General features: G+C 39.6%; 1 long non-coding RNA gene across 3 annotated transcripts; it reads right to left on the bottom strand.

Moving 5' to 3' along the window:
- Window positions 1–11,721: 11,721 nt before the first annotated feature.
- LOC113968561 lies at window positions 11,722–19,579 on the bottom strand. 3 transcript variants are annotated; one of them, XR_003534562.1, is made up of 3 exons: window positions 19,255–19,579; window positions 15,384–17,694; window positions 11,722–14,531 (listed from the first exon to the last, which is right to left on the bottom strand). It is a non-coding gene; the product is annotated as an uncharacterized LOC113968561 (long non-coding RNA). The 3 variants fall into 3 exon arrangements; XR_003534561.1 differs by lacking the exon at window positions 11,722–14,531 and having other exon boundaries at window positions 14,668–16,920; window positions 17,627–17,694; XR_003534560.1 differs by lacking the exon at window positions 11,722–14,531 and having other exon boundaries at window positions 14,668–17,694.
- Between the last annotated feature and the right edge of the window lie 400 nt (window positions 19,580–19,979).

The following is a 19,979-nucleotide window of genomic DNA, read 5'->3' as shown; positions in this document are numbered from 1 at the left end:
TTGCAGACCTATCTTCTTATATGGACACTCTGAAAACACAAGTACTTCTGAGTGACACAGATAAATAAACATACATTTGCATTAAGCATTTCAAAGAATAAAAAAAAAAATCTGGAGTAAAACTTAATGAGGAAGGATTCAAACAATATTTGGATTCAAGGATTTTATCTGTTTGACTGAAATTTCATACCAGGAATAAAAGGAGGGGTGGAGAGGTTGTTTCATGAGCCACTAATAGCTTGACAGCTGTGTTTTACAGCCTAATAAATGAAGCTGATGAGCAGAGCTTCCAACAATTTATGATGATTTTTCTATTAACTCTGAAGAACTTTAGACATTGTTCTGATCAGTTGTTTTCTTTAAATCTTATGAATTATAAAATTTATATTTTACACTAATACTTGAAAAAGGCATCAATTCAAGAACACAGCAAATGACTTTCTGAACTTTTAATCTGAAACCCTAGTTACTGTTGTAATTTCACATTCAATGTGGCTATATTTTGCATTCTGTGTTATCTTAAAATAGTAAACAAACTCGTACTGTTAGCCTGAGAGTTGAGGCAGTAGAACAGCATCTCTAGCTTATGCTTCTGTCAACTACAGTACAGACCTTGGTCAAAAATATGTGAAAATGTTTTCCAAAATTTTTTAAGGAATCTCCTACCCTACCTTACTTTTCCTGAAAGAAGTATGACACTGCAAGAAAACAAAGAGACTCCTCTCATGATCTCACTTGAACCAAAGAAAAATCACATATAGACCCCCAGAAAAATGTCTATGCAAGCATAAGATTATTGACATATAATTGTGGTAACGAGCAGATTAAAGTTTTTCATTAGTTGTTGCTAGAGCGATTTTTATGTGGGGTTCTTTTCTTTTCTTTTTTTTTTATCTGGGGCAGCACTATTAGAATTCTAAAAGGAAACTTTCCTTCCCCCATCTTAGCAATATTAGACTGCATTCTGTAAGAAAAAATTTATAAATAAGGTTTATTATGGACTATGCAATATATTTTCTATAAATAGCACTTTTCTTGTCAAATATCTCTCAAAATTTATTACCAAGACATTATTAATTGTTCCCAAGTCAACAGATTAAAATGTTTAAAGGGTTTAGAAACACAGAAAGAAAATGTACTCCTGCTATACATGGGCAAAGAATTTCAAGCCTCTGACCTGGCAAGAAAATCTGAAGCACAAGAACAACAACAACCTGTGAAACAAAATGACCACTGTCTTCTGGATAAATAAAACTTGTACACAGACATGAAGACAACTGAACTACCAAGGGCTACGTTGAGCTGCAGAATGATTTTACTGCCCCAAAAAGGAGCCCTGGCAGTAATCCTGTCTTTGAAATCAGACATCTCACAAGCTCTTGTGGGGCATGGCTAACTGGCTAGAAGGAAGAGAAGCAATAACTTCAGGACTGCTACTAAAACCAGTCTCACAACACATATATATTGCTTTATGTTGATGTGCACAAACATCATGACTTTGCCTCCTAAGACACAGCACCACAGATGCCTGGGAAACATTCACAAAATGGCAAAAATTACACAAGAGGCAATTTTACTGCAACTCTTACATCCTTTTCTCCATGTTTTGCTACCTATATGTAAGCCAGGCCACATGTCATTTCTGATGTAGCAAAATTCTAAAAAAGTTGCAGCTGCACCACAGAGTAGGATTCCCAAAAGAAGAATCATTGCTGGAAAAGTTGGTGTTTATCCTCAGGGTAAGCTGACAGGCACATGCTTTTGGTGCATAATGTGACAACAAACAAAGCCTGCTCTATATATTTTCTGGCTCACAGACAAACACCATGCAATTAAAAGTCAAATTAATTTGTGCAGCAACTGCTAATAGTTTTCACATATTTGGAAAATAGAGCAGTGGTTGTCTGTTACAAATTATTTAAGGCTGACTCATTTTCAGGGATTCTAAGCACCACAGGGCTTTTAGTGACACTGCCTGGCTTTCATAAAAATAACACCAAAAAAATTTTAGGAGTAATGATAATAAACAAGCCTGACATGACCTACTGGGGCTCTTTATTACAAAACTATTTAGACAACAATATCTAGAGGCAGAGGAGAGCTGTTGAGCAATAAAAAAAATAAGTACTTTTAGCCTCAGGAAGCACTTCTTTCTAGCATATCCTACCCATACCAAAATCTGGGGTTAGATAAGACTCTGAAATACCTAAAAATATGAAGATTTTTCTTTTCTTTACATGGAATAAGTATTATGCAAAGTTTAATCCACATCACCCTGTCAAAAATGTTACCTGAAAGTACATTTAGACTCGTGGTATATGTTTAGGTAATCCTGCCATGTCTTATTCTTCCCTATAAAACAAATACTGTGGTATTTCATTCCTTCACAGAAATCAGCTTATTCATAGAAATTCTATGAAACCTCCAAAGAAAAAACAGTGAATTTAATACAGTTTCTTAGCTTTTCTGATTAATACACTATACACAGCTGCTATTCTTGATTCACTTCAGTTGCAGCCTTCTACTGGGGTAATAATACTTTTCTCTCACAAACAATTGAAGGTGATAAACTCTAATATTACCCATACATTTGCAAATATATTAGCCTATAATAAGTTCATTAAGCTCATTCAAATTCCAAAGAATAAAAAGCAAAAGCATCTACACAGCTTGGTGTCTCTGAACTTAGAGGTGCTCAGTAAAGGATCAGTGTATATCACCCCATCCACATCTAACATTCCTGCATCACAATATAGTTTCCTCTTCTGTGCACAAGTCTCAGTTGTTTAGTATTGTCCCTTGGTGGGCCTGAAACAGGGTAGAGTGTGATTTATTTAGAAGATAGAACTATAAATTGTTCTTTGCAATGATTCAATCATGTCTCTGAAGGTATACAAGAGATACAAAGTGTGTGTGTGTATACAAATAAATAATTCTTTTGTTGAAAGTTGCCATAGAGACACACTACTTACTGTTGACCAGAATGGCAGCTCCTGTTGAAGTAAACAGAGCTGAGAAGATGAGATAATAGACCATGAGATTTAAAAACTAAATCACATTAATCTACCTCTTTAATAAAACTAGTTAGTTACATAGAAATTAATTTTGTGCTGAATGTTCCTGTGGGCTGTTGTAACTCACTGACTTCAATGAAGTCACCTCATGGGTGGATTTGCCTCTCAGTCATATTGAGGCTCTCAGTCCCTGACAAAGCTTATCTGCCAGCGTGGAGCTGAACAGGAGGACTGGGTCAATATTTCCTAACTTAAACTGTGGTACCAACTCTCCTGGCCTAAATAGGGCCTCAGAATATGTTCCCACAAACTTCATTGTCAATGCTTCTGAAAAAAAAGGTGTCCTGACATTTTAAATGTCCCTTGCAATTCAGCACATAATTTTGTATATATACACATACACACACACACACACAAAGCCTTTTAGAAGTTTTAACTCCAAACTTCCAATTCTTCACTACGCCTTCTCTGCCAGTTCTGATGGTCCCCTACCTTGCAGTTTACACGTATAGTTATTCTCATATCTTATCAGTGCCTTTCTCCTGGTGGATTATTCAAAAACTCTCCTCTGCCCAGAATTTGTGAATAAGCTGGAAACAGAGCATCTTCAGGAAAATAAGACTAGATCAAGATCATTCTATTCAAAGTTAAACCTGACCCCTCCAATAATGCAAGCAAGATGCAAAAGCCGAAAGCACCAGGAAGCCATTTTACCATCACCTCAAAAGTTTAATGTGGTTTGAATCAAACCAGTTAAGGTCCTCTTATTTAAGGAAGGAGCGCACTGACATCCAAGTCAAGACATCAGTTCAACAGGAAAGCTTCCAGTCCAGTCCATTTTAAAACTATTAGAGCAAAATGTACGTTTGAGCCAAAGCAGAAACAGTAGATACTCCTGCAGGGCTCTGGATAAAATGATTACTCAAAAAACACGTGTCTTCAAAACAAAGCTCTACTTACTACCAGACAAGTCACAGCTTCGCTGCTTGTTCACTCAACTAGTAAGACCCTTTTATAACATGATGGAAGGACACAGGACTTCCATACAGGTGAGGAAACAATAGACACAACAGATTAAATGGGAGAGGGAACTAAACTAACAGCTGTTATCCACCTCCTGAGTGGATAACAGCTGAGCCTGGAAAGCAAGGGTGAATCAAAAGCTGGATTGCTAAGAATTGTATCCTTCCTGTTCTTCTCTATACATCTATTCACTACCAGGGCAAACAGGGTTAAGACAACCTATCTGCAGACACCTCTCTGCACACTTTGCAAAAGATAGTTGTGAGAGGACATCAGCAAGAAAGGAAATCTTTTCAGATTTCAGAGACACTGCTACAGGTATTTCCTCCCATCCTCAACATTTTGAAGTCTCCACAACTAAAACACATATTTTATATATCAGACAAATTCTCATAAGTTGTCGTTAGCAGGAAAAGAACTCACAGCAGCAGTCACACAAATATAATGTTTAGTTTTGAAAAGAACTTTTAACACTATATCCGTAAAGGCAGGCAAAATCTAATCAAGTGATATCCTAACACATGACATTTTAAATGGATATCCTTAAAATACTTTGTGATTTTTTTTTATTTAAGAAAGCCTTATTTGTTCTTAAATCCTAATTTTAATAGGGAAATAAGCACTTTTGCACCAAAGGAATATGATGGCTATAAAAATGCACATAAAACTAAGCAAAAGCCCTCCTATATCAGGCTAATTTTGTTCAAACTGAAGTCAAAAGAACAAACAACACAAGAAAATATGTATTTAAACAAGACAAAAGTGTGCTCAGAAATGAAAACTCTTTTTCAACATTCAGTCTCCTCGTACTAAACTTTCCTCGGTTTTAGGAGTCATTGTAAGCACAGCTTTGGCTCTAGAGGGTTTGGTCTAGATCAGGCTTTTTGAAAATATGAGTAAGAAGAATCCATTACAGCTGCTGTATTCATGTCTTTCTGGCTGGGGGAATAGGCTGACTCTCCCTTTTCCCTGTCATCAGTAGGTCGTGTAGGTGTTAATGTCATCAGAAACTTTGCTTCAAGGGGTTTTTTTTCCTCTCCTAGATTTTATAACCAAAGACAAAAAAGGAAATTTGCCTGTGTGATCTACTCCAGCAGTAGCAATAATCTTTCAACATTAACTCCTTACTGAAAACTGTGTCACATCTAAGAGATTACCATAAAAGGACATCATTTTAGCCCCTGTGCATTACTGAGAAGTCATTGCACTATTTGCAGGATCCTGCAGGAAGATAATAGCTCATTAAAAACAAGAAAGCTGGAGAGCAAGCTTATCTACCAATTCCAAAAGTCATCATGGGGCATGTGAGGTCAGTTTATACTCTTATGTCCCGTGTCTCACAGCATTAATCTTTCCATGACAGAGACTGAAGCTGCTGGGAAAACCTGCAGGCACCACAGCGTCTCCAGCAGCATTTCAAGGCCACTGACACAGCACAATTAATCAGCATGTGCTGTGTGTGTGTTCCATACAAGTTATTCGACTCCATCTCTGTCTGTTCCCCTCATGACCACCGGGCACTCACACCTACAGGGCAGCACAGCTGCACGGGCTTCCCAGCGCTTTGGAAATGGGATCATTGTGGGAGAAGCAGCATGAACAGACTCAGTTACAGCTTCTTCTTTGAGAAATGGGTCCGAATGACCTTCCTCTCATGACATTGCACACACAGGGATGGCCCCTCGCTCATGCATGAGTGTCCCCTCCAGCTCCTCTGCTCCCTGCGGGCTGTGCAGAAGGCAAAGCTACGAGTTCTTCTTTTCCTTTAAGAAAGAGGCAGAATTAATTGGGTTTGCCAGAAAGACACACAAAAGTTACACAGCTTTCACTTCAGGGATGCCGTGGCCAGTCACATACAATTTCAAACAGAACTAGAATTATGACATGGCACGAGAATGTATCTACAGGCTTTTAAAATTATTTCAGAGCCAGAGGCTATAGTGTTTATTGTTGCATGGAAGGGGAGGGAAGGTGCAAACCCAGCTTCCCTTCTCTTCCAAAGAAATTAGAGGATGGATGTCAAGATTCATTTCTGATGCCTTCCACTGATTCCTCTCAGAGAGGTGGCTCACCTTCAGTGGTTATTTTACCCTGCACATCCAGATGACCAAACCAGAGCCATCTGCTGTTCTCATCTAACGCTCACATAGATATTCCCCACAGCCTCTTCTGAGGAAACTGGGACACTGGTGCCTGACTTCAGTTCTCACCTCACTTTCCTCAGAGTCTTTTCAAGATGTGTGCATGAATACCAGCTATTTGCCTGCTGCTATACTAATTTTGTGTTCCCATTCAGATCTCTCCATTACATTTTCCTTCTCATCTACCACATTCTATCACACATGGACGCTTCTGTTTTGCCAATCTCTTTTAGCACACTTGAATATTCCAGGACTTTTTATCACAACTTCATAGATTCATCCTCCCTGTATTCCCCCTGTCTCTAGACAGCAATTCTGGCAAGGGAGTACTTTCCCAATGAGATCATTTAGCAGGACCTATAGGACATATCCAGTTTTGATCCTAGTTACATCCACAGCAAGCTTTTGGTCACCAAGGGAAGACATTTCATACTGAACTTTGTTCAACAGGGAGTTGCAAATCTTTTTGTATAATTAGTACTGGGAACCAGCTACATGCCCATTTGTAATAGCACAGCTTCCTATCCCAACAATAGCAAAGAAATTATGCCAAGCCAAAGGTTTTAAACTCTTATCTTGTAACTTAGCAGACAAAACCAAGAAGTCTTCAAAACACAGATATGCATCTGTGGATCAAAGTTTGGTAAATGCTGCTTTAAAAATATTCTCACAGCTGAGTCAGAGATAATAGCCTTTCATGTGGTGTCTCTTAACTCATAAAAGATTATTTGAAGCACTATGCCCATAAATGTGCACATATGTCTTATTAATGCCAACTGAAAGCATACTTGTGGAATACAGAACAGATACTTGAATCTTTAATCTTGAACCAAAATTAAAAATAATATATTTAATAAACTCATTAAAAAGAAAATCTTAATGCACTTACTTTAGCAGAACAGGAAAGATGGAAAGAAAATGCCAAAGTAGGTTTTGGTAAGGTCTCTCATTGTAGATAACAGCTCTCTGTGTCAGGATAAGACCACAGTAAAGTAAGCCAAACCCTTTCTTGCCCTTTTCATATGCAATCCTCACACACATGACTGCAATTGATATTTTGCAGGGGAAAAATCCTCAGAAATTATTAATTTTATTAAACATTCTGCCATAGACCCTGCATTTGGGTTCAGTAGAATGTCTGGCCCTGATGATGAAACAGAAGAGAAACAAAGATCTCAAAACAAATGGATGGTATTGCTCAGACTAACCCAGTCTTCAGAAGTACATTTCTTCCATTTTCCCTAGCAGCTCCTCTGTGTGGAAGTGGCAGAAGTGAGGAGACAGAATGAGTCTTCCCTGGCACTGAATAAATTTAGGTTTCCTGGAGCCAAGGTTAGACATTTTGGGTTGCAAGTGCTTCTTTTGGGTCTGAGTAAGAAAGCAAACAGCTGGCCTTCAATGCTTCCTTCCATTTGCTAACAGCATCTAAGTAGTAAAATTAAAACATCATGTTTATTTCCATCATTCACACACCTTTTAATTCAAGGTGTTGGTGCAATATTTAAGATATGCAATGAACTGCTATGCCATGAAATAGAAAGCATTATAAATTCTTCTGTTCATGGAATTAGATATGGCTGACACAGGCCCCTTATTGAATAGTGTTCATCTCAAAGGGTAAAGAACATCATCTTAAATTTCATGGGGGATTTCCTTCTGAAGACTGAAATATTGTAAGATCCAATATAAACCCATCAGTTGAGCACAGTTAAAGGATCTTATTCATCTCTGCAGGAACAGAAGCCAGAAAATTCCCACCACATATTCTACTTAAAGGAAGCAAATGAGTTAGTTTGGCAGTGCCTCAATCAGGACTCCCAATGCCTTAGCAGGCTCTGAATAAACTGTAAATTATAACAAAAGAGATAAAATCTCCAGAACACGTGTTTTTTGGGTTTGGGGTTTTTTTTTTGGTTGTTGGTTTTGGTTTTAAAAAAAAGCCCATTTAAGAAAAAACCCAAACATTTAAACTTAGCATTTTGGAAATTATGAGAGGAATCTAATTGTTTTCTTAGACTAGTTCTACACCAATGAACTTTAATAGGTATCTTTAAAATAGAGACAGAAATGCCATTATCAGCTTTTGTCAAGCTCCAATGATAAATTTTTGGATTAAAAAACTGTCATGAAATCCATTCAACACTATGGCATAGGGTCACAAAGTACTTTTATAAATAGCAGTAATAGCTTATGCTGTTTCTTTTATGAAGAAAGCCAAGAATAGCAACAACCAAAATATACTATGCATTCACAGAAATTCCTTATTCTACAGAAAAAGCTGCAACCAAGTGAAGTTTCATGGACAATAAGCATCCTTTGGCAAGCCATGGTGTGCAGTTTTCTTCAGCCAAAAGGCTTTCACATGTATTTTGCTTCACTTCCCCATATGAAACCGGGGATGGGGATTCCTTTTACTGTGCATATGGTATAGACATGAAACCTTGTGGAATGGATCCTTACACCAGATGTTTTCCTTTGTTGAGGTAAAACGAGCACTCAGGTGCCAATAAAATACTGCAGAAACTGTATTAGAAGTATAAGCAAAACGAGTATATGTGCTGGAAGTGAGAATGGCACCAAATTGATTATTTGTTTCTTTTAGTGTCTTCCTAACAGAAGTGTTAATTCAGTGTCGTTTACATTAAAAATTATAATGCAAAAACATTTCAATACAAGGCCTTCATTAGTGGTCATAAGACACTGAATAGCTGAGCACAGATTAGGTTCTCAATAGTGAAACCACAACTGTCATCTTCTAAATAGTTTGAGAAGCCTCTGTAGTCTCTACAAATGTCACAAAAAATAATTTCTTTCTAAAACTGACTTCAAAATGCTTTTTGGAAGAAAAGGACTATTACTTAACTTCTTAAACCTTGAAGACCAAGGCACAGAGAGGGAAGGACTTGGCAAAAGGCAGCCAGCCAGCCAAATTCTGGAAGGAATGAGATCTCTCAAGGCTCAGACTACTACTTTTGACCGTTAAACAAAGGTTTTCATCTACATCATATTTTCATAGAAAAAAAAATTAAAAAATAAAAGAAATAATTACCCCTTGCTCAGTTTTTCTTCCCGCCCAGAGCAAAATGCAAATGCAAGCATAGGAAATAAGCGCTCATCTTTGGCTGACCTTATTTCACAACCTGTAACCATCAAAATTAAGAGCTCTGTTTCCCCAACAGCTGTCGTCCCAAAAGAGGATGCCACTTTTCAAAGATGACCAGATTGCTCATAATTTGCTAAAAGAATTTAAGTGAGGCATTTAAAACAAATAAAAGCTCAAATGGTCACTATTAAAATGTCAGAACTCCTCTGGTAAACACTGAAACTGTTGACATTTTAAATGTCAACTATTTCATATTTCTGCACTGTAGCAGAAGCCCTTTATCATTTAAAAGGCACTGTCCATTTTTTTAAACTTCTTATTTGTGGAATTTCTTTTTAATTTTCATCAGTTCATTCAAGACAACATTATGTCCAATTTAATTCCAGCATGTATGTCCCAAACATAGATTACTTCATTTTGCCTTTTATGGTAGCCAGAACAAATCAAGGCTAAGCCTTCTTGGTACCTTTTCTTACAGTGTCATCACTTACCTTTTTTCTGTCTAGAACACATCATTGCTAATGTGCAGAATTCCAACTGTTCATGACTAATGCCAAGCTGGTAGTAGTCTTACCATCAACTCCTGGTGTAGTGATGTTTCCAAAAGGATTAATTCCAAACTCAGCCTGTTTTCCTTGAGATCGTTTTAATGGGAGAGACAGGGCAATGCTGACTATGCCTGAAAACTGCTCTACTCTAAAGAAAGTGATTTGGAAAGTACCAACACAGAGCTCTTGGGAACAGTACACAAATTAATTCTTATGGTCCTGGAGGCTCCAGTGCTGAGAACTGTTCTGCACAAGCAGCTTTCCTTATATACATTCCATAGAATAGAAGGAAGGTCATAGGTCTCCAAGGAGAAGACTGCTCAAACTAAGTCACAGTAGCTTTACTATACTACTTAAAATAAAGGCTCTGGAATGAATAGGGCTGGTAAAGAAGCTTCTTATCTCTGTCCTTGTTTACAGTCTTCATAGCCCACTTTTTCAAGTACCTTAGAATACACTGAAAAGTGTGTCAGTGACTATAGCTGATCACCGGTTAAAAAAAAATCAGACTGTTTTCTTTGATTTTAACTGTCATCTCTGTAATCTTCCAAGTATGGAGTTTATATTCTAAAATTATTTAAACAGCCTAAAGTTTGGATTTCTTAACAACTCTGCTACTGTAACAGGGAAAACTGTAGTGGGTTCATTACAGCTGAATTGGTGTTTCTGTTATCAGCCTTCTTTCATGGAGGATGCTCTATCAGAATATAAATATTTCCATGGAAATGAACATGAAGTGCTCAACTTCTGTACACCACCACCTGGCTTTTACCTGCAGAAGCAGGACAACTGACTGTTGGCCGCTTTCCAAACTCAAGATACTGACTAGCTGTAGGAAACTGAGGATTTATTGGTTCACTGATATTTTAAGGCCTTACTAGAAGTAGAACTCCTATTCCATCCTTGATTTTTGAGGCCCAGAGAGCAGAGTCCATATTAACATGTGGGCTATTGTGACTGAGTACAAAACAGATTAGTATGTATTTATCACTATGAATAAAACCCCTCCAGTGTACATTTCACATACACAATCTGTGAATCCTGTTATTTTCTGTGGCACGTGCTCATTTCCAGTGTTTTGTAAATCATGCCGGATTGTATTCAAACTGTGGAAGGCCAGAAATAGACCTGTTCTGCTTCAGCAGACAGAATTCCAAAGTTCACAGAATGGTTTGGGTTGGAGGGGACCTTTAAAGCTCATCTAGTTCCAAGCCCCCTGCAATGAGTAGGAACACCTTCAACTAGATCAGGTTGTTCAGAGCCCCATCCAACCGGACCTTAAATTTTTCCAGCTACAACCTCTCTGAGCAATCTGTTAAGTCAGGAGGTACTTAATACTTTTCCCCTGTGACAAGTAGCAATGGTTAATTCCCAAAGAGCTTTCTCCAGGAAGGCAACGCAAGTATAGATCTTATACCTTCTGTTAAATCCCTAAGGAATTATCATTGAACCTCTTTGAGGTCAACTGGTACCCATTACAGAGAAATGCACAGACAGATGCAAGATTCTGGGACTATTTCGCACATTCTTGTAGCCAAAATTTGAGCTTTACTTAACTAGCAGAATTTCTTTAATAACTTTTGGTTGAAGTCAAGCAAGGGAACAGTTTGTACGTCTTCATTTTTCAGGGATCCACACTGCCCATGTGCAACAGGATCGACCATCTCAACAGCCACCACCTCTGCTCATCACGAAATGCTGCAGTTCCAAATGAAATACAACACAAATCTCAAAAGGACACCAAACATGCACAGTCTGGCCACATTTGTTACTGGATACGACAAGGTCTAAAACAAGTAAAAGGTTATATTCTCAAGCTTACAGTGCTGGACAGGCACCAGAGCTGGGAAACACTTTCAGATTTCATATCACCATCTCCCCCATGGTCTTCAAATGACTATAAAAGGAGAGCTTTCCAGTAGGCCAGTTTCCACATAGGAGCTTCCATTGTGAGAGGACAGATTTTCGGAGATGTTAAACATGATTAGATGCTGGCTCAAAATCTCTGGTGGTTGATCTGCATGCATAAAATTAAGTACCATCTCCCTGCCAGGTCTGATCTGGCATAATGCTGAATGTTGTAAACTTCAGATGTTCTCATTACACCTTTGTAGCTTTGCATAGCACAATGGAACTAAGATTTATTAGGGCTTTTAGCCCTAATAATACACAGAAAACTAAGAAAGATTCCAAATAAACTCTTTCCCCCCTTCACGTGGCTCTTTTACTTCACTTACTGACAATACAACCCCAGGAGAGAGGTAACAGACAAAGGAGAACAAACACAAAAATATTTGCCTTACTCTTTCAAAGCAGTAACCAACGGCCCACTGTTTTCATAATCTTTGCTATGTCAAAGGCCACTTGTGTTTAACTAATTAAAAATAAAGCCAAGAAAGAACAAACCAGCAGGGTGAAAGAAAATGAGAAAAATAAAATAGACTTGGGAAGTACAAATAAAATGGAGTAAATGTGAAAAAGGAAAGGGCTAACATGACTCAACAGTAGAACTCCCAGGTGGTCTAGAGAGACATTTTTGGATATAAACGTATGAGTGAAATCACATTAAACAAATATTACCCTTGACATTTTTCACTCATCATTTTACACCTTTTCCTGGAATTTTCAGAGCAGCTACACTTCAGTCTGCAGCCAAAGTCTGCAATTGAAGTCTATCAGCAATTTGAAAAAAACATTTGAATTTTGCTAGTAGTAAAATATACTCCTGGTGAGAGTAACTAATTGCCCATCCCATAAAATAATTTTATTCTTTTTATTTTTTACTTCTTCTTAATTTAGTTTTATTTTATATTTTTTTAATTTTATTTTTATTGTATTTATATTTTTATTGTATTTTATTTTTGAATTCTTCATTACCTGAGGTGCTAAGGTTCTTAACTTATACTAGAATACAAAATTGACCACTGTAAGTATTACTATTACAAACAACAAAATCAACACATTCAAAACTTGAGTTGCTGAGGGAGATTTTCTCATTAAAGCATCCCATCAATAGTTCTTTCTGTCTTCTTTCACTCGTTCAAGTATGTGGTGAATCTTTTCTACATCATGCTGGATCACAATTAGAGTCTTTCATCTATTTTCTTGGATTTGCTTCAGTAATTGCTGCAGGTCTTCATGATGCAATAATTCACTTAGCAAGGCATAGTCCATTCCAATGGGGGCGGGTTGGACCTCTCAAAATAACACACAGTCACACCGTAACAAGGAGTACAAAACAATTGGAGCTACATAATTAAAATCACACCCTTCAATGTTAACAAAATTGCAAACACAGAAATTGGAATGATTACTGGTCATTAAAGAATGTTTATCTACATGCAACAGGCTGCATGGGGTCCTCAAGCAAGCACAGCCCTTACCTTGTGTGGACAATCACAGTTTCTGGATTTTCAAACAGGTGCATCTCAAAATGACAAATGCTTTGTTCAGTATCTAGACACATGTCCTGTACTCTCATAGCATTGCTCTCACAGATGAATCCTTGTTGTTCTTGTACAGTGCATGCCTCTACATCAATTGTTTGCCATTTATCTCCTTTTCTCAGGGCCCAAACAAGGTCTCAAGGGTTCCAGTATAGTTCCGTTGTGACTTGCCCTTAAGGTGATAATTGGGTAGATCCCATTAATTTCAGCTTTTTGTACAGGTAGTACAAAGGCTGTAGCAACACCAGTAGTAGGATCAGAAGGTCAAATTAATTCATTACCACCACAATTGCAATTCTTATTCAAATTGTGTCACATTTTGCCAAATTTCAGTTGATAAGATGCCACCTTCACCTTCCCTAATGATTGCCACTATCACTGTTTGTATCCCAGCTCAAGCCTGAATACAACTCAGAGCCAAACAAACACTGGTCTGAGCTGTCCCTAGAGCTTTTGCAATTAACAGATGATATTTTCATTAGTTTCTTCCCATGGGAGTTACGCTTCTAACATGAGTTGTTGACTAGCTCCTAGGGCTGAAAGGGAAGATTTTAGGGGACTTTGCAGTTGATTCAAATTGCTGGTCACTCTTTCCAATCTATTTATTAATATTTCAGAATTCATGCTGTTCAAAATCCCTAATCCTGATCCTAATGCCCCAACTATATCTCTTCTAGTCCGATTCTTGAAGGTGAATGTACATTTGCACAGCCACGCTGTCCATCCTGCATATGAAGTTTTAAGAAAGGGTGAACAGGACGGACCCCCCAAGAACCAAAGAATCTCTCACAAAAATTTGGGTTTGCAGTTTTTAGTTTTCTTGTAGGGGTGGATTAAGTATTTTACATCCTACTCATACTTCCTTTCCAACAACTTCAGCCAAAATGCTTGCACCACAGTGTTGATTCTGCCAACCTTTTAAGATCATTGTGTCTCTTTGTAAGACCACAGCAGAGGTATTATATGTAGCCATTTGTTGATGATCATCTATATACATGGTCTCTAGACCAGAGAACCCTCAATATGCTTGAGACCATGGCCAGCCTAAGGCAAAAGTCTCAGTCAGAGCTATTATACTTAACAAAGATCAATGCTGGGAAAACTTGACAGTAGTGGGTCCGCCTGGTTCTGATGTCCAAGCCTTCTCAGGTGCTTTCTTCACTCATGAATAGTGAATCCATGCTCTTTGATCTTGGTTGTCAGCAGCACTTGGTAGGGTCTGTTCCACTTCCCCTCCAGAGGTTGACCTGAAAAAGCTTTAACATACACTCAATCTCCAGGCTTCAAACAATGAACTGCATGGTCTACTCCTCTAGCTCTAGTCCCAAAAACACTTTATTATTTCATTCAACTGTTTCCCTTGAGCTACTACGCATTGCCTCAAACATTTTGTTCCTAATTAACTCATATCTTCTCCCTTGTACTGGATTTGATAAGGCCTTCTGCATAATATTTCAAACAGGCTTAGGCCTTCCTTAATTGTGGTTTAATTCTGATCCTCAGTAGTGCAAGTGGTAATGCCTGATCTGACCCCAGATTAGCCTCTTGACCAATCTCTGCCAACTGCTGTTTGATCAAATGATTCATCTTTTCCACCTGCCCACTGGCCTGGGGACAGTAGGGACCATGCAATGCAACAGCCAATCTATCCCCAGAGCTTTACTAACTTACTGTACCACTTATAAGGGTGAATTTGGGCTTTATTGTATTGTCCCCCCAGCCCCAACTCTGAAGGTGCTTGCAAATAGTCAGATTACACTGCCACTCGTACCCTCGGCTTTAGTCTGCCCTGATGAGTCCCAGACAACCTTCCCATTGGCACTTAGTAATTATAACAAAGGGAATCAAGGGACAGGATAGCAATATACCCAGATAGAAATTACAATACACACAATACCAAGTCCAAAACCAAGTCTGTAAACTGACAAAAATATCAATCCCAAATCAGGACACTACATGACAAGCATAACCATATATAAAGTACCTGATGTGTATCTATGAGGCGCTGGCAGCCCGATACACTTCATCCAGAGCTTTATATGTAACAACTTATGGGCAATAACCCAGAGTCTGGTCTTTTAACCACACCAGAAAAGGAATGTTCTTACCTGTGGCCAGGAACTTGTCTGCTCCTGCAATGATCCAGTGGCTGAGGGAGGCTTTGCCGGAGAAATCTCCAGGGGCGCCCTGAAAGCGTCCCTCTCACCAAGGGGTCTCACAGCGAACATTGGGATCTGAGTTACAGCAGCGACCGAAACAAAGACACGGTGTGGTTTAGATGAAACATTCCTTTAATTCGTCGTGACGGGAGCACGGGGAATCATTCGCCACACATCTTCTCCGAAGTACAGTTTCTTCGGCTATTTATACATTGTAACATTCAAAGTTGCTTCCCAGAAAACTACCCACCTCATTACGGCAGGAACCCATACTCAAATCTCACCTGACTTCTCTTTCCTAAAGCACGTCTGCCATCTAGTGTCTCTTTCGTGGCAGGAATTTGGGGCGGTGGACAATCTCAGCTGATTGTCTTTACCCTCTACAAGACACATCTATCACTAGTTAAAAGATAACCTCATGTTATTTTCTACTGAAACAATCCCTTATTTGAATAGAATTCCTAGCAAAACAACTTCTATTGATTGTGCCTTTTGAAGTGTATGATTCATTTGGTTCATGTCCTTCAGGTGGACTATTCAGCTCTTTTCAATTATCTCAGCTTCCTTTACCCTTATTTTATGATACTAAACTGATTATAGGTTTAAGAGAAAAACAGCCAAAATGGCAAAGTTCAGGAAAACATGCATTTTTGTTGATTAAGGTACAGCTCCTCTTCTAAGGTCAGAGACCACTAAATTCTTAAGCTAATTGAGGTAAAGATGTTGCTCCTTTGACTCACACTTAAGAGTTGGACTCAATGATCCCTGTGGGTCCCTTCCAACTCAGAATATTCTGCGAAATCCTGTGGTATTTAACAAAATTATTTATTAAGAACAAGCCAAAAATCCCTGTTCTGATCTGCTTAGATGAGGAGGGGAACCAGGTTCTAAAACATTCTCATAAGCGGGATTAAGGCACGAACAAGGCCAGATGCTGGATTCCAAAAAGGATAACTCAACTTTATTTTGTAACACAAAAGACCAGAGAGAAAGAAGGGAGATAGAGAAGTAGAAAAAGCTCAGGGTGACTTAAAAGCACAGGACAGGAACTTACAACCACCACAAAGTGCCACTGGCGTGCCACCTTAAATACCCTCCCTGTGGCAGACCCTGAGTGCCCACTGGCCAGTTCACCAGTATCCAAGTAAAGTTTGCCTGGGACCAAGATGGGCCTGAGTGTCCATTGGCTGGTGCCCCAGTATCCAAGCAAGATCTGCCTGGGGTACCTTATTTGGGAGAGTAAGTCCCTGCTGTGTTCTTGATTGTAACGCTTCGTATCAGAGGACCTTCTTTTTTGCTAAGAATGGCTCAGCTACCTGGTCACTTGCTAGGTACCCCCTGGAGCTTCTGCAAGCAGCTCAGCTGGTACAAAAAGCTTTTTAGCTCCATGCTCGAGGCAATGGGGAAGCAGACTCCATCTTTTAGTTAGCCCATTATAACCACCTACCTGTTAGGAATCTTTGGAGTGGCTCTGAGATTTGTGGCACTGCAATGAGAAGCAAGAGACTTTACTCTTCTGTGAGTGTGACTTGCAGAAGGATTTTAAACCACTCAAAAAAAAGTACTTATCAGTTTTTTATTTTGTTTGGGGTGGGGTTTTTTTTGTTTTTTCTTGTTTTATTATTATTTTTATTTATTCCTCCTCATCTACTTCTAATGTGGAGTTTTAGCTGGGATGAAGATAGACAGACAGTGGATTAGAGAATGGATGAGGGAGTGCTCCAGGACAGACATCTACTGTATACACATGTGAAAAAGCCCTCCTGAGGTAAACATGATATCCTGGGACCTAACAACGTACAGGAACAAAAGAATTAATTCATGTTAGTAGGTAAGAGAAGGCTGCAATAACCAAATTGAGTGTTTATTACAGAACAATTTATTAGTCCTAAAGGAGCAAAGATGCTTTCCTTACATATTCTCTTCCTTTAAGTATTGTTTGGAAATCTATACTGATTCCCTAAGTTCAGAACTATGCACCATTCAGTGAGAAATACAACTCCATGCCTTCATCAGCTAGAGGTGCTTTTTAGTCCAGGTTCACATAACCACAGTGCATCTCAGTCAGGGAGGACATCCTTATCAGATGTATTCCTGTTGGGCTCAAATCTCCACTACTTTATTTGAAAATAATTTTCTTCAGCATTCACAAGTTCAGGTGAGTTAAATAAGCTATCAAAGGTCAGTCTTACCTGGAAAGAGGGTTCAGTTTGCCATTTAAACCAGAGGCCAGTGAAACCAATGACTTGGTTTTAGAAATCTGAAAATGTATATCCAAGACTGCAGTTAAAAGAAGTGGCATTTGAAAGCAAAATGATAGGTATTTGCAGGAAACAATACTGTAAGAATTCCCAGTTGAAAAAGAGCAGTTAAGCCCCACCATATAGACACATATAGCTCTACATATATATAAAATGGTAAATATGCATTCTAAAATGAGTTTCATGCTGTCAAAACATATTAATACTGAAGTTCTGTGCAACTAACCACCTGTCTCATATATACACCTCCCAGTCTAAAAAATAGTGTTTATCCAACAAGGGGAGTTCCACAGATTTTGCCCAGTAAATAAATATTATGTTACAAAAGCACATGGAAGCAAGTGACAGAAGTGGGATTGGCTAAACAGCAGTTTATTTTTGCACGAACATCTAAATTTCTGCCAGCAGATGACCCTAAAAGTTTAGGTAGTGTTCATAACTGCACTGTGGCTGGCTCTCTAGTCTTTTAATATCATCTTCCATTTAAACATGCAGCCAAACAAAATATTTTGTTTGAAATATTTACAGCAGGGAGAGGAGAATTCTATTCTGTAAACTGTGATAAAATTCGAAAACACACAACACTGCAGCAGCAAGAGCCACTTCCTCCCCTCCTGGCAAATCTGTAGTTCAAGAAAGTGTAACTTGTTTAGATACTACTACTTGCATAATTTTTATCTTCAAGTTCTTACCTTAAGGCCTTGAAGCTGAACAAGTAATTCAGGATTACAGTGGCTTAAATAGTTAACCTTAGCTAGCATATATGTTGCATTTTTTTGTAGTCATCCTACAATCTTTGAAAGGATACTGAGTGTAGTCACACAGTATATAACTTAAATTCAAAGAAGAATCACACAGACACATTGTATTGCAGAAATCTACTGCTTTTAAGCAGAAGTTTCTCAAGAAAAACACCAAAATACATATTCAGGCTTACAGTAAATGTAAGTTCTTCAAGAGTCTTAGGTCTGATATTTGTGTAACCCCTGCAATTTCCAGCTGCAAGGCAGCTTCCAAAAACATCAGTTCTCACCAGAATATACATCTAAGGCTGAGTATACACCACATCTTAAACTGCTGCACACATGTGAGTTAAAATTAAACTTATTTACTCATCATTACAGGTAAACGACTAGTTGAGAAAGGCTCAGTAGTAAAAGGCTTCAAATTGACAAAAACTAAAAAAATCTCTGTGGCCAGGATGAACGGATTCAGATGGACAGAAGTGCTTATGTTTCTATGCACCGAAAGCACTAGGTTTGTAATTATTCTTTGTCTTTTCAGACTTTAAATAAGACTTTAGAGCATACGTAGAAAAAGCTCCAGACTATACACTGTCACCTACTAATTCTATACCCTGCATTACACAGATCAGTCTACCTGAGCAGGAGTGCTTACTGACCATCTGCAGGGTAGCAGCTCTGCTGGTTAGCTTAAAATACTCGGCTGACAAAGCAAACTTGTTCATAAAAGTCCCCGAATTTAAAGATTTTCTCACAGACACATGCTGCTCTAATCCTGTCCGCACCCCTCGCAAGGACAGGGCCACGCACACTTACCGAGCAAGTCTTTCCTTTTCATTTTCCTGCCGGCAGCCGGCATCGTCAGCAGCTCCACTGCAAACGCCTTCTCAGCTGTTTGCAACGGCGAATCGAGCTCCTTCTTCATCTCCTGGACGTGCTCCTTGTCTTTAAAATAAAACAGCCTTTTACTGCCATGCGTGTTACATGTTTCCAAGCACAAACGATGGAAGAGCGCATTATAAAAGGAAATTAAAACAACGCTTTATCCGGAGAAATACGACTGGGGAGTCGGAGCGCCTGCTATCAGCCACTCCTTCGGGGGCGAAGACCGCGGTGCCGGCGGCGCTGCCCGAGGGCGCGTTCCCGGCCCGGGGGCTCTTCCCGCCGGGAGCCGCTGTTCCCTCCACCCATCCCGGGCAGGGAGGCGCCGGCGGGCGGGCACCACCGCCTCGCCCCGGGCAGCCCCGCCGCCCCCCGCCATACTCTGCTGGTCGAAGTCGCTGAGGAAGAGATCCTTCTTCTCCTGGGGCAGCCCGGGGCGCTGGTCCCGCTCCTGGGGCAGCGCCCCGCGGTCCGGCTGTGCCGCTTGCCCGGGGGCTTCCGCGGGGGCTTGGCAACCGTCCCCCCAGGAACCGAGCCCGGGACCGCGGGGAGAGCGGGGGATACTCCCTCCCTCCGCCCCCGCCCGCGGACCGGGCGGACACACCCTGGGGAGGAGATGGGGCGGACACACCTTCGGGGAGGGGATGGGGCGGCCCGGG

The sequence above is a fragment of the Neopelma chrysocephalum genome, unplaced genomic scaffold (assembly GCF_003984885.1).
Source record: "Neopelma chrysocephalum unplaced genomic scaffold, ASM398488v2 Primary Assembly neopelma1_68, whole genome shotgun sequence".
NCBI lineage: Eukaryota > Metazoa > Chordata > Aves > Passeriformes > Pipridae > Neopelma > Neopelma chrysocephalum.
The sequence above is the reverse complement of the archived record's forward strand: the minus strand, read 5'-3'. Positions and strand labels throughout refer to the sequence as shown.